This window comes from Trichosurus vulpecula, chromosome 4 (genome assembly GCF_011100635.1).
Source record: "Trichosurus vulpecula isolate mTriVul1 chromosome 4, mTriVul1.pri, whole genome shotgun sequence".
NCBI classification, from domain to species: domain Eukaryota; kingdom Metazoa; phylum Chordata; class Mammalia; order Diprotodontia; family Phalangeridae; genus Trichosurus; species Trichosurus vulpecula.
The window spans coordinates 409,128,699-409,142,917 of NC_050576.1; positions in this window are offsets into that span (position 1 = coordinate 409,128,699).

The following is a 14,219-nucleotide window of genomic DNA, read 5'->3' on the forward strand; positions in this document are numbered from 1 at the left end:
CCTTTGTGAGGACTGCCTCCCTTAGGCAACTACCATCCCCCCCTTAAGCTAGAGTCTCCTATAAGCTGCATCTCCCTTAAGAGGTGGAGGAGCCTACCTGGTATGTTGTGTTACTCACAATAAGTGCCTTTACTTGATTTGGAGACTGCTTGAGTGAATTCATTTCTACACCACTAATTTTTGGGCCTGCCAAACACCACACACACCTTGTACCTCACCATTTTGCGGCACCCTTGAACCTCATCATTTCTGGCTCCCAACAGGCTTGTCTCTGCCTCAGGTCTTCTCCAAATCAAGGTAAGCCCATAAGCCTATTCCCTTTACTGCTGGCACCCCAGTCTGACTGGGGGTAGTTTGGGATCTCTGTACCCTGTTTACAAGTTCTCATGAAGTGGGGGATGCCCTGCTTGAGAACCCTATGTTTTTCCCTTCCCCAAAGGATGCTGGGGGAAATGGGTAGGGGGACTGCTGTCCCTGGTTGGGGGTCTCTGCACCTGGTTGGAGTCCCTGCACCCTGTTGAGGTCTATGCAGCCTGTTCTTTCTGAGTGGGAGATGCCCTACTTGAGAACCCTTTGCTTTTTCCCTCCTGTGGGATGCCAAGGGGAGGCAGGGTGGCTTAAAGTAAAAGTGACTTGTTTTGGACTTCAGAGTCTGGAAGTTTTGAGATTAATCATTAAGGAATCTGGAAATTGACCATTTGAAGATTTTGCAGGAGAAAACTCCTGACACTCTGGGGTAATTCCAGCAGTTCACCCTCTTTTGAAACACATCCTCCCAATGCCAATCACTCAGCATTGCCCATCGTTCAGCATTGAACATTCACTTTCCCTGAGTCAAGAGGTAACCCAATACATCCCTTTCCCACCTTCCCCACAGTTGGGAAGGGTGGGCAGGACACAGAGAACACAACTGACACTCCCAGGCCCCACATAGAGAGTTGGTCTGCAGGGCACTCAGGGTCAGAGGGCCACTGCCAGCAGAGGTGGGGAAGCTCCCCACAATTATCCAGCACCATCCTCCCTCAAAATCATGGGGCTGTCTGAGTCAAGAGGTATCTCAGTACAGAGATCACAGACAGCCTCAGGTTTTCCTGTTGACCTCTCTCATGCTGAATCATTTTGGGGGAGGATGGTGCTGGAGAATTGGGCCTAGCAAATGAAAGACTTATGGCCTCAGGCAAACATCTCATCTAGTGGGAAGATTCAAGGAGAGTTCAAGGGGGCTCCCACACCCTAAACCCCATCAGTTTAAGCATGGTAAGAGGGTGTGAGGAAGCTTATTTTAAGTAGAAAGGTTAAGAAAAATAAATTATGTTGCTGATTTTAAAGTTAATAAACATAGGTATAGAAAGCTAGGTGGAATCAAAATGGAGGATGCCGTATGTTTCAAGCCCCTCTTGTTCAGAGTTATAAGGGGGAGTCTGTGCTCTTCTTAACACTTTATGCTGTGTTTATATAAATAATTCAAAGCAGGATGAGTCATGAGTTCCAAACATTCTGGAAAAGGCTGAGTGGATGAAGGAAATCCACAGCCAGCTGTTCCTCTCTGGATCACTAAGCTGGGGTTCCTGATTTTTAACTTTTCAACTCTCTTGTCCCCACTCCTGAAAACCCTGCCCCAATTTTTCTCATTGTTTTGTTGCTGTTGATGTTCGTAGCTTGCCTTTTGAACCTTTTAACCAAGTTTGTGTTCTTCATGCTAATCTCAATCAAATTTCAGATGGCTCTGTCAGAAGAATACTAGCCTATACCCACCATCTTCCCTTGGACATGGAACTGTTTTTGGTTCCAGTCAACCTCCCCCTGAGACCCAGTGAGGCAGGGACAGCTTTACACTCCTTGTCAGGCTACTTCAGTAGTTCCAGAAGATGAGACCTCTGCCCATGTCCCCAAAACAAATTTGGCTCTCCGCTGTTTGAGGCAGGATTGATGAGGATTGCATGACCCTTGTGCTTTTTCCCCAATGAATTTGGGTGTCTACTTCTTGAGGGGGGAGATGATGAGATTCAAATAGAGTCGTCAGTGAGAAACCCACTATCTAAAGTACCACTTAAACCCACTTTAGTAAACAGTGAGATTCAAGTAGGCTGGTCAGTGAAATACTGAAACCAAGGGTGAGGAGTGGGCTAGCCCCTCTGCCCAGGGCTGAACAATGGAGCGATAATAGTAACAGACAATGCCCCAAACCCTGAACTACTGCCCTTGGTTGCCTCATTGCCCCCCACCTCCCTCATTGTAGGTTTTCCTCTATAAGAATCCCTCACCCCAGGATGGGGAACCTATGGCTTTGAGGCCACATGTGGCCCTCTAGGTCCTCAAGTCCAGCCCTTTGACTGAATCCAACCTTCACAGAATGAATCCTAACCTCTCCTGGCCCTTTAAAGGGGGGGGAGCTGCCTCCCTTAGGCAGCCTCCTCCCCTTAAGCTAAGGTCTCCCTTAAGCTGCATCTCCCTTAGGGGGTGGAGGAGCCTGGTTGCTATCTTATATTACCAGCAATAAACACCTTTACTTGATTTGGAGACAGCCTGAGCAAATTCATTTGAGAATCTGATAAACTTTCTAGATCTGCCAAACGTACAAACATTGCACCCCATCATTTGCCTCTGAACCTCATCACTATCACTCAGTGGGACACAGATGAATAATTGTGCTTGATCAGTCAATATGCTTTGTATTCTACATGTAAATTCATTCATTTCTTCAGTAAACTAATATTCATTGAATGACCGCTATATGCAAGGTACTGTGCTAAGCCCTATGGAGATTCCAAGATGAACATAGGTGCCTAGGAAGGTTGTACTCTAAAAGTGCACTAGTAGGATAGAAATAGTCTGTGCTTTCTTCACTCAAATTATCTTTTCATACTCAATTTATTTCTATTTCAATGAGCTTTTTAACCAAATAGGAAGAGATTAAGTATTTAAATATTTCCATTGTCTGTAGAATCAATTATAATTATTTGATCCGAGCTTTCTGGGGTTATGTGGTTGTTAAGGAACAACACTTTTACTTTTGGCTTTCTCCTAAGGCTCTCCTGTAACCAGGCAAAAGCGTTCTTTAGTGGGAAGATAGGGTTTTGTTTGAAAGTTTTAAAGTTGCTACAGTAAACTAGATAATCTCTGCTATTGATTTAATGGTGTGATTCAGAAGGTAGGAATCACTAACAGCAAGAGTCCCATATCCATTATCACTGTACTTTTCTGAGAGGTAGGGCCATACATTAAACATGCTATACCTCACTTAGCAAACTGTGCTAACTTAATGATAAAAAATATAATATTGGCCCTAATCTTATGATGGAGTAGTGTTAGTAAAAATACTCTCTAGAAGTAAACCTCTCATCTCAGTAAATTACCTCTGCTGGGGACACTAATAGTCTCAAATTACAACCATGGTCTCCCTGGAAGGAGTAATTTGCCTTGAAGAGAACAAAAGTTTACTTTCAAAAGGGAAATATATTTCTTTCTTGTAACTGGGCCTGATTGTTCCCAGTACAAAGAACAATAATAATGGTATTCTCCAGGAGCTTGGGCAAGTCATATAACTTGGATATGTAGTTGTGTTGGAAATAATTATATTCAGCTTTTTAAAAAATGAAGCTGTGTTAAAAGTAAATTGATGTAGTATAGAAGAATTAAATGAATATCATGTTTTGTTTCATAATTTACTCTTGTAGTGGAGGGTTTGACTGGAGTACTTCTCGTGGAGCTGGACATACATAATTTGATTCTGTAGAAGGTACAACTATATATCTTCATATATGTGATGAGCCCCAGGAAACTCACTGTGTTCTTGATGACCAACCCAGAACTCAATAAAACATCTGTAAGTCTAACTGGATTGTCTTATTTGTTTAAACGACAGTAACTTTTTATGTTAACCTTCAACACATAAAATTATGTGACCAATTTCCTTATTTGTAGAGGGGAAAAAAGAGTGATAGTTCCCAATCAGATAGTTGTTGAATGAAAAATTTTCCCTAATCCTTTTCAGGACCTCAGAGTGATGTGTCAATATAAAATTCATTATTTCATTCTAAATTATAAAATAGGGTCTATATTTAAATGTTCTATTTCTCATTTTTAGGTAATTTTAATAAGAGATTTAATAGAAAATAGTCATATTTGACTCAAGCACAGGTCCTTTGAACCAACTGAGTTGAAACTTTCTTGGAAAACAAAATCTGTATGATATTTGGGCTAAAACTAAAATGATTTGGGTTTAAACTACTTTATGTGATATGAGTTTCAGTAGCAATATTTATTGGAGCTCTGCTTTGACTTTTGTATATGCACTAAGACAATCTTTCCTTTGAAATTGATCTTTATCATCTCCCAAGCTCAGAAATAACTTTCAGGGAGAGTGTATTACCAATTATAGAACATTATTTACAAATCCAATATTGAAATCTACCTAAGTTTTTTTAAAAAATATTTCTTTTAAGATGACAGAAATGAAATGTAAGCATTCATCACAAAGAAGCAATAAGGCATAGTTAAAAGAGCACCATGCAGGGCCTGAGCCTCAGCTCCAACACGTACTAGCTCTGTGACCTTGAGCTAGCCACTTTACTTCTCTGAGACTCAGTGTCCTGCCCAGTAAAAGGGAGGTGTTAATGCTTGTACTACTTAGCTCACAAGTTTGTTGTAAGGAAAACACTTTGTAAAGTTTAGGCTACCTAAATAAATGTCATTTGCTATTATTATAAGTAGAAGAATGTGCTGAAATCCACATCCAAAAAATGATGTAACTGGTTGGATATGCACTTTGAAGAGCAGGTTTAGTATTGGTCAAGGACTGTGCTGAGGCATAAACTGAGCTCTCATTCTATTGCAACTAAGTATAACAAACCAGGTAATCTGAAACCTTCATACAAAACTCTTCTGTGTTCAAAATTAACTGGTCCACATAGTATCTATGACCCTGACTTTCCTTAGCACACATTTTAACCTTCTAAACTAATTGCTTCAGGCTACAATTACCACTGTATTTTCAAACAAAAAATCTCAATGTAGAAAATCAAGTCATCTCCAATAGTCTGGGATTATTATCATAACCTACTCAGCTCTCTTCCCCTCTAGTCCTCCCAACCCTGGCAGGCGGATTTACTTAAGCTTCCCCTTCAAGGTTTTTCTCTATCCTAAGATCAATCCTGGCCTCAGGCAGAGTGTTTAAATATAGTCCTATGGCAGTTGCTTCCTGGTTTAACTTCGGTTCAGTCTAGCTTTGCATTCATTGCCACATATCCAAATTTTGACCTAATTTCCATCCTATTATATTAAAAAAAAAACCCCTTTTTGTTATTTTTTTGAATGTTTTATTATTGCATTTGGAGGGAGGAACCCACAGAATTTTTTGTCTTGTTCTCTATTCGATGAGAGAGTTTACTTTCTTTTAAAGTATAAGACTTATTGTTTTTGTTGTGTTATTTTAAAATTCTTGTGCACTTTTCCTTCGGTCTCCATGAATCTGTTGATTTATCTGTTTGGGAGATAGGCGCATGTACAGCCTTTCACTCTTGGATTTTTTGTCCTTCAGGTTTTTTTTTTTGTCTGTTTATGTCAGGCTGTTTGTTTCATTATTTGGCCATGCCCCCTTCCACATATATTTGTTGTTAGGGGGAGGAGAGAGACATATTTTCTGTTACACAAACACCCCCTTTTGCTCTCCCCAAAGCAAAGTGGCCTCCTTTAGCTTCCTGGGGTTGCAAAGTGTGAGAGACCACCTGAGGCAAGAAAAGACTGATCGGAGTTAATATTCCCTCTGGCAATGCACAATTGAATCTTTCACTATCCCTCACGATTCGTCTCTACCTCAGCTCTCCCACCATTATCATTTCAGTTATTAGGGAAGTTGAATATTTTCTGTTTTTGATATGGTTTAGCTGGACTGGGTGAGGGGTATCATATAGTGTCACTGCTTTGAGGTACCAGGTAGAGACTGCCACCAAGTTAGATTTAGGTAGGCAGTTAGTGAGTAGTGACATTTCAGAAAGGTTTCTATTTTGTGTAGGGATTTCTTCTCTTATTGATGAAACTTTATTATTGTGGATTTGTTCCATTCTCATTTTAAGGTTGTGGGGGGAGGGGTATATAACTTATACTAAAAATAAACATGATTTAAATGATAATGATTTAAAAAAATAATAATTGTTAACATTTGTATAGTACTCTAAAACTTGCAATGCCTATCTCATTTGATCCTTAAAACAATGCTGTGAACTAGGACCTATTATTATCCCTATATTAGAGATTAAAAAAAAATAAGGCTGAAAGGGATTAAGTGACTTCTTTAGGATCTAGCAGCTGGTTTCTGAGGCTTGACTTGATCTCAGCTCTTACTGACTCCAAGTCTGGTGATCTGTCCACTAAACCAGTGTCTGAGGTATAAGGTTCCCTGTCTTATATGCCTTTCCCTAAATTCCTTCAGTTACTAAAATTCCTTACTTGTCCCCAAGAACTAGGCTATTCTTTGCAATTTCCCAGTGATAAAATTCCTAGCCACTTTCACCCACCCCACTTCTATGGACCATGTGTAGGATACCAAACTTCAATAACCAAGATTCCTGTTCCTAAACATTAGTCTCTTGACCCTCTGCCCATAATTTTGATCTGTGACTCTGCTAGAGGCCTAGTTACTTTGGAGCTACATTTTGACTACAGACACTTGACAGATGAGAGTAAGTAGCTCTAGAATAACCAACTATTGGTCATAACCTCATGTTGATACTGTTGCCCAAATCCTTGTTTTTGCCCAGATTTCCAGGAATGTCCTTCCCTGGTCTGGCTCTTTCTGCTGTTACCAGAGCATGGCTCTGGTAATTTTATGTGTTATTTGTGAACAAAATGACATTACGGGTAGAGGACTAGTCTTGTAGTAGAGAAGACCTGGGTCCTAGCCCCGTCACTGGTACATACTGAGCTAAGCAACCCTGAGCAAGACACATTGTCAGTGCTTAACCAGTGAGAACCAATTGTTTAATTTTCATCATGAATGAAAATTTGGCAAAATTGGCAATCATTACAAAACAGGGCTTGATTATGATTTTGTTGATTATTTAAATTTAATAGTATTAATAATGTAGATTAAACTCACAAGCATGTCTATGCAAACTTTTTTTTTCAGAGAGCACAGGTGTTAAAGGTTTACTGGCATACCCATGTACTGATCTATACACATCACTTGAACTCAGCAAGAGTTCTGGATAAGGTTCAGTGAATGAAGTTATGATCAGACTGGATGCCTGGTAATTGGAGGCTAACAACAACAAAAATAACAATAACATAAAAAAGTCACAACCCAATGCAGAAAAGCAGAAATAGCAAATGCAACTTTTTTCTGATTGTAATGCAATAAAAATTACATTCAACAATGGAAAATGGAGAAAGTAAAAATTAATCAGAAATTAAATAATCTAATCCTTAAAAAAAAGTGGGTCACAAGAACAAATCACAGAAACAATCAATAATTTCATTAAAGAAAATGACAACAATGAGACAACATGCCAAAATTTATGAGATGTAGCCAAGTGGTACTTAGGGGAAAACATATCTCTAATTCTTACATCAGTAAAATAGAGCAAAAAAAGCAGATCAATTAATTGGGTATGCACCTTAAAAAAAACTAGAAAAAAATACAAATTAAAAATCCTCAATTAAGCACCAAATTGGAATTCCTGAAAATCAAAAGAGAGATTAGTAAAATTGAAAGTAAGAAAGACCATTGAACTAATAAATAAAACTAGAACCTGGTTTTATGAAAAAAAAATTGATAAACCAATGGCTAATTTGATTAAAAAAGGAAAGAAGAAAGCCAAATTACTACTATCAAAAATGAAAGAGATAAATTCACTACCAAAGAAAAGGAAATTAAAATAATTTTAGGAGATATTTTGCCCAACTATATGCTAATATATTTGACAATCTAAATGAAATGGATAAATTTCTACAAAAATATAAATCACATAATTTAACAGAAGAAGAAATAAGATACATAACACCATCTTAGAAAAATAAGTTGAACAAGCCATCAATGAACTTCTAAGAAAAATTCCTCAGGAGCAGATGGATTCACAAGCAAATTCTACCAAATATTTAAAGATTATTTTTTATATAAATTCACATCCTTTGACTATCGAGAACTGGCTCTTAAAATTATTAATTTTCTCAATTCCCTGTAGATTTTTTTCAATTAAAAAGTGTCTGTCCTCTTTGCCTCCCCTCCTACCTCCACTGAAAAAAAAAAGAAAAAGAAATTACCTGAAATAAATACTCATAGTTAAGCAAAATACATTCCCACATTGGCCATGTCCAAAAATATTCTCCTCTAGACTCCACATGTGTATTCTAACACCTATCTGTCAGAAGGTAGACAGCATTCTAAATCAGTCCTCTGGATCATGGTTAAATAGTTTCATTGATGAGAGTTCCTAAGTCTTTCAAAATTTTTCATTTTTCCAATCTTGTGGTAAAAATTGTTTTCATAGTTCTATACACTTCACTCTGCACCAGTTCAAAGTGAAATTCAAATGATTCTAGCTCCCCTCCATCCCCACCTCAGTTGTACAGACTTTTAATTATACCTTTCGGTTTATGTGACATAATGTTCCTCCTATCTATTCTTCTTTTTTCTTCCCTAGTATACTCCTCTTTCCCTTACCTTTTCTTTTCTTAAAGCCATACAACATGATGTGGTGATAATGTGAATAAAGATCATTCTCACCCATTCAATAGGCCTCAGGTGGGGCCAGTTAAAATAGGTTTGTTTGTAGGCAGGCCTATACCCTTTACTTATAGGCATTAAGTCTCAGGCCTACACTCTTTTGATGACTGGGCATTAAGTCCTCAGGCCCTAAAAAGATTATATATACCCAGAAGGTAGCCAGAGAACTCAGAATCTGCAGAGAACTCAGAAGTCAGAATTCAGCCCACGCAGAAGGAGCAGGAACTCAGAGTCAAAACAGCTGCAGAGAGAATGCAGAGTGGAGATGGGAAACCAGGGAGCTGTGGAGACCAGAGAACTAAGGAAGGAAGCAAACACAGTCAAGCAGACAGTTAGGATTCGTGAGTGTTTATGGGGAGACCCTAGCAGAGGGGAAGGTTACAGGATGACTTGGTTCTTTGCTATAATACCGTGTTATAATTTCCTTGTTGCTACATTGAGGTGGACTTACTGGTTTTAGAATATAATTACTGCTATATCAAATAGGAGTTATTGGTCTTGGGATTTGATCCTCTGGTGTCTAAATAAATGTTACACTTCCTCTGCCTTCTGCCTAGAGAGTTTTTCATAGTTTGCGATGCTGAACCATACAGTCATGTTAATGGTCATCCTCAAGGTCATGAATCTTGCCTTACTGATACACATGACAAAACAAAAACAAAAACCTTCTAGGCCCTCTATCATTTTGATGCCCTCTATGATCCTTGCCAATAACACAGTTCATAAGTAATGCTTATAACATTCTCTCCACCTCTTTAGAATACAAACATTTCATCCTTATGGAACATTTTCTAATTGCTTCCTTGCATCTGCCATTTTTACATTTCTCTGAACTCCTACATTTATATTTCAAAGTTTCTTTAGTAGAAACTTTTTTTTTCATTAGGAATGCTTGGATATCTTTTATTTCAGTAAAAGACTATTTTTCCCCTGTAAGATTATATTCAGTTTTGTTTGGTAAGTTATTCTGGTTTTAACCCTATTTCTCCTCTTTAATAGTATTTTTCCCTAATTACATGTCAAGGCAATTTTTAGCATTCATTTTTACAAGATTTTGAGTTACAAATTTTTCTCCCTCCCTCCTTCCTAAAAAGCAATTTGATATAGGTTATACATGTGCTATCATGTAAAACATATTTTCATATTAGTCACAGTTCTGAAAGAAGAAGCAGATCAAAAGAAAAAAACACTAAAAGGAATAAAGTGAAAACATGTTTTGATCTACAATGTACATTGTACAATACAATGTACAAAACAAAGTACATTGTTTTCCTGGTTCTGCCTATTTCACTTTGCATCAGTTCATAGAAGTCTTTCCAGTTTTTCCGTTCATCATTTCTTATTGCACAATAGTATTCCATTCAGCCATTCCCAAATTGATGTGCATCTCCTCAATTTCCAGTATATTGCCACCATGAAAAGGAATGCTATAAATATTTTTGTGCATGTAGGTCCTTTTTAGTTTTATAATGATCTCTTTGTAATACAAACCTAGCAGTGGTTTTATTGGATCAAAGGATTTGCACAGTTTGGTTGCCCTTTGGGTATAGTTCCAAATTGCTCTCCTGACTGGTTAGATCAGTTTACAGCTCTACCAATTACACCATTAGTGTCAAAATTTTCCCACATTCTTTCCAACATTCATCATTTTCCTTTTTGGTCATGTTAGCCAATCTGATAGGTGTGAAGTGATATCTCAGAGTTGTTTTAATTTGCATTTCTCTAATCAAAAGTGATTTAGAGCACTTCTTCATATGCTTACATATAGCTTTGATTTCTTCATCAGAAAACTGCCTGTTCATATCCTCTGACTGTTTTTCAGTTGAGCAATGGATTGTATTCTTAGAAATTTGACTCACTTTTCCATGAATTTGAGAAATGAGGCCTTCATCAGAGATATTTGCTACAAAGATTGTTTCCCAGATTTCTGCTTTCCTTCTACTCTTAGTTGCATTGGTTTTGTTTGTGCAAATGCTTTTTAATTTACTATAATCAAAATTAACTATTTTATGTTTTGTAATATTCTCTCTCTCTTGTTTTGTCATGAATCTGTAACTCAATTAACTTCTTTAAGAATTTGGATGCCATACTACTTGGTGCGTATATGTTTATTATTGATATTACTTCATTGTCTATGGTAACATTTAGCAAGATATGATTTCCTTTATCCCTTTTAATTTGGTGCATTTTTGCTTTTGCTTTGTCTGAGATCAGGAATGTTACCTTTTTTTTTTTTTAAAAAAAAACTTCAGCTGAAGCATGATAGATTCTTCTTCAGCCCCTTACCTTTACTTTGGGCATGTATCTCTGCTTCAAGTGTGTTTCTTGTAAACAACATATTGTAGTATTTTGGTTTTTGATCCATTCTGCTCTTCACTTCAGTTTCATGGGAAAGTTCGTCCCATTCATATTCACAGCTATCAATACTACTTGTGTATTTCCCTCCATCTTATTCTTCCTCCTGTCTGTCCTCTATCTCCTTTCACCCTTTTCCTCCTCAGCAGTGTTTTGCTTCTATCTACCATCTCCCCTGATCTGCCTTCCCTTCTGTCACTTCCCCTTCTTTACTTAATCTCCTACCCTCCTACTTCCCTGTCAGATAAGACAGATTTCTTCATTCAACTGATTGTGTCTATTATTCCCTCTTTGAGTTAATACTGATGAGAGTAAGGTTCAAGTGATGCTCATCACTCACCCTTCTGTTTTCTCCTCCACTGTGATAGGTTTTTTGCACCTTGCTTCATGTGAAATAATTTACTGCATTGTACCTCTCCCTTCCTTTTGCATCCAGTGTACTCCTCTTTCTCATCCCTTAGGTATTTTTACTTCATTCCCTCAAATTCACCTTATACCCATACCCTCTGTCTATGTATTCCTTCTAGCTGTACTAGAAAATTTTTAAGAATTAGAAGTATCATCTTCCCGTGTGAGGATATAAATACTTCAGCTCCCTTGAATCCCTTATGTTTTCTTTTCCATTTTAAATATTTTAGGCTTCTCTTGGGTCTTCTTATTATTGATCTTTTTTTGGTTGTTTTTCAGTTCTGATCTCCTAATGAAAGCTTCAAATCCTTCTATTTAAGTAAATGACCTTTTTTTTTCCTCTTGAATAATTATGCCTAATTTTGCTGGGTAGGTGATTCTTGGCTGTAGTCCTATCTCCTTTCTTTTTGGCCACTTGCAGTATTTTTTCCTTGACTTCTTAGTTCTAAATTTGTCCATAAGGTTCTTTGGAATTTTTATTTTGGGATCTTTTTCCTGCGATGATTGGTGGATTCTTTCAATGCCTATTTTACCTTCTGGTTACAGGATAACTGGACAGCTTGCCTTAATAATTTCTTGAAAGATGCTGCTAAGGTCCTCCTTGGTTATGATTTTCAAGTAGTCCAATGATTCTGACACTGTTTTTCCTGGATCTATTTTCCAGGTCAGTTGTTTTTCCAGTGAAGTATTTTTAATGTTCTTCTATTTTTTTCATTCTTTCTAATTTGATTGATTATTGATATCTCATAGAGTCATTAGCTTCCACTTGTCCGATTCTGACTTTTAAGGAGTTGTTTTCATCAATTAACTTTTATACTTCCTTTTCCATTTGGCTGAATATACTTTTAAAAGAGTTGTTTTCTTTGAGGATTTTTGTATCTCCTTTTCCATTTGGCCAATTCTACTTTTTAAGCAGTTGTTTTTTTATCCAAGCTGTTAACTTTTTTTCCATAGTTTTCTTTTATCATTCTCATTTCTTTTCCCAATTTTTCTTCTACCTCTCTTATATGATTTTTAAGCTCCTTTTTGAGCTTTTCTGTGAGTTTTTTTTTTCTGGATTGAGACCACTTCCTATTTTTCCTTGGGGCTTTTCCCATAGGTGTTTAGACATTATTACCCTCTTCTGAGTTTGTGTCTTGATCTTCCCTGTCACCATAATAACTTCCTATGGTCAGATTATTTTTTGGTTGTTTTTTACTTTTCTTTTTTGGCCTTTTTCATTTCTTTTAAATTTGAGATTTGCTCCCAGGGTGGAAGGGGCATTGATTGACTCAGGCCCCTTGTGGCAGGGGTACAAGTCCTAGCTAATTTATCTGGTGCTGCAGTGATATTGTCCAGAGGCTAACAGGGGATCCTCTTGTCTAGTGCCGGGCTGAGGGGGTGGGGCAGGGTGTAGCTGGCACTGCTGGAGGCCATGGGTATCTGGAAGCTTAGCTGGGGTCCTAGTGCTGGTATCTGGTATGTACTGAAGCCAGTGGAGTGTTTCTGCATTTCCTCAGGGCTACACTGAAGCATTTGGTAGTCTTGCCACTGGAGACCACCTGTTTGCCTGGGGCTACACTGAAGTACATGTCAGGGCTCACAAATAATATTTATCTAAAACCATCAGCAAGCGTTATCTGTCATGGGGAGAAGATAGAGGCCTTCCCAATATAATCAGGGGTGAAGCAAGAATGCCCATTATCACCTCTATGGTTTAATATTGTACTAGAAAGGTTAGCCATAGTGATAAGAAGAAAAATAAATTAAAGGAATTAGAATAAGCAATGAGGAAACAAAGGTATCACTCTTTGCAGATAATCTGATGTTACACTTAGAAAATCCTAGAGAATAATCTAAAAATTACTTGAAATTGTTAACTTTAGCAAAGTTTCAGGATACAAAATAAACCCACATAAATCATCAGCATTTCTATATACTACTAATGAAGTCCAACAGTGAGAGATAGAAAGAGAAATTCCATTTAAAATAATTGTAGATGATATAAAGTTCTTGGGAGTCTACCTGACAAGACAAACCCAGGAACTATCTGAACACAAGCACAAAACACTTTTCATACAAATAAAATCACATCTAAACAACTGGAAAAATATTAATTGCTTATTTGTAGGCCAAGCCAATATAATAAAAATGACAATTCTTCCTAAATTAATCTATATATTCAGTACTATACCAATCAAACTATCAAAAATATTTTATAGAGTTAGAAAAAATAATAACAAAATTCATCTGAAAGAACAAAAGCTTAAGGATATCAAGGGAAACAATGAAAAAATGTAAAAGTAGGTGGTCTAGTCATATCAGATCTCAAACTGTGTAATAAAATGAGATTATCAAAACAATCTGGCACTGGCAAAGAAATACAGTGGTTGATCAGTGGAATAGATTAGCTACAAATTACATCATAAGAAATCATCATAGTAATCTACTATACGATCAGCCCAAAGATCCAAACTTTTTTGGGAAAAAAATAACTCATTATTTGACAAAATCTGTTGGGAAAACTGGAAAACAGTATGGCACAAACTAGGTATAAATGAACATCTCACACCATATAGCAAGATAATGTCAAAATGAGTACATAATTTAGACATAAAGGGTGACATAATTTAGATATAAGCAAATTAAGAGAGTATAGAATACTTTATCTGTAAGATTTAGGATCAGGGAAGAATTTAGGACCAAAGAAGATACAGGGAGCATCACAAAATGTAAAACAGATACTTCAGATTAT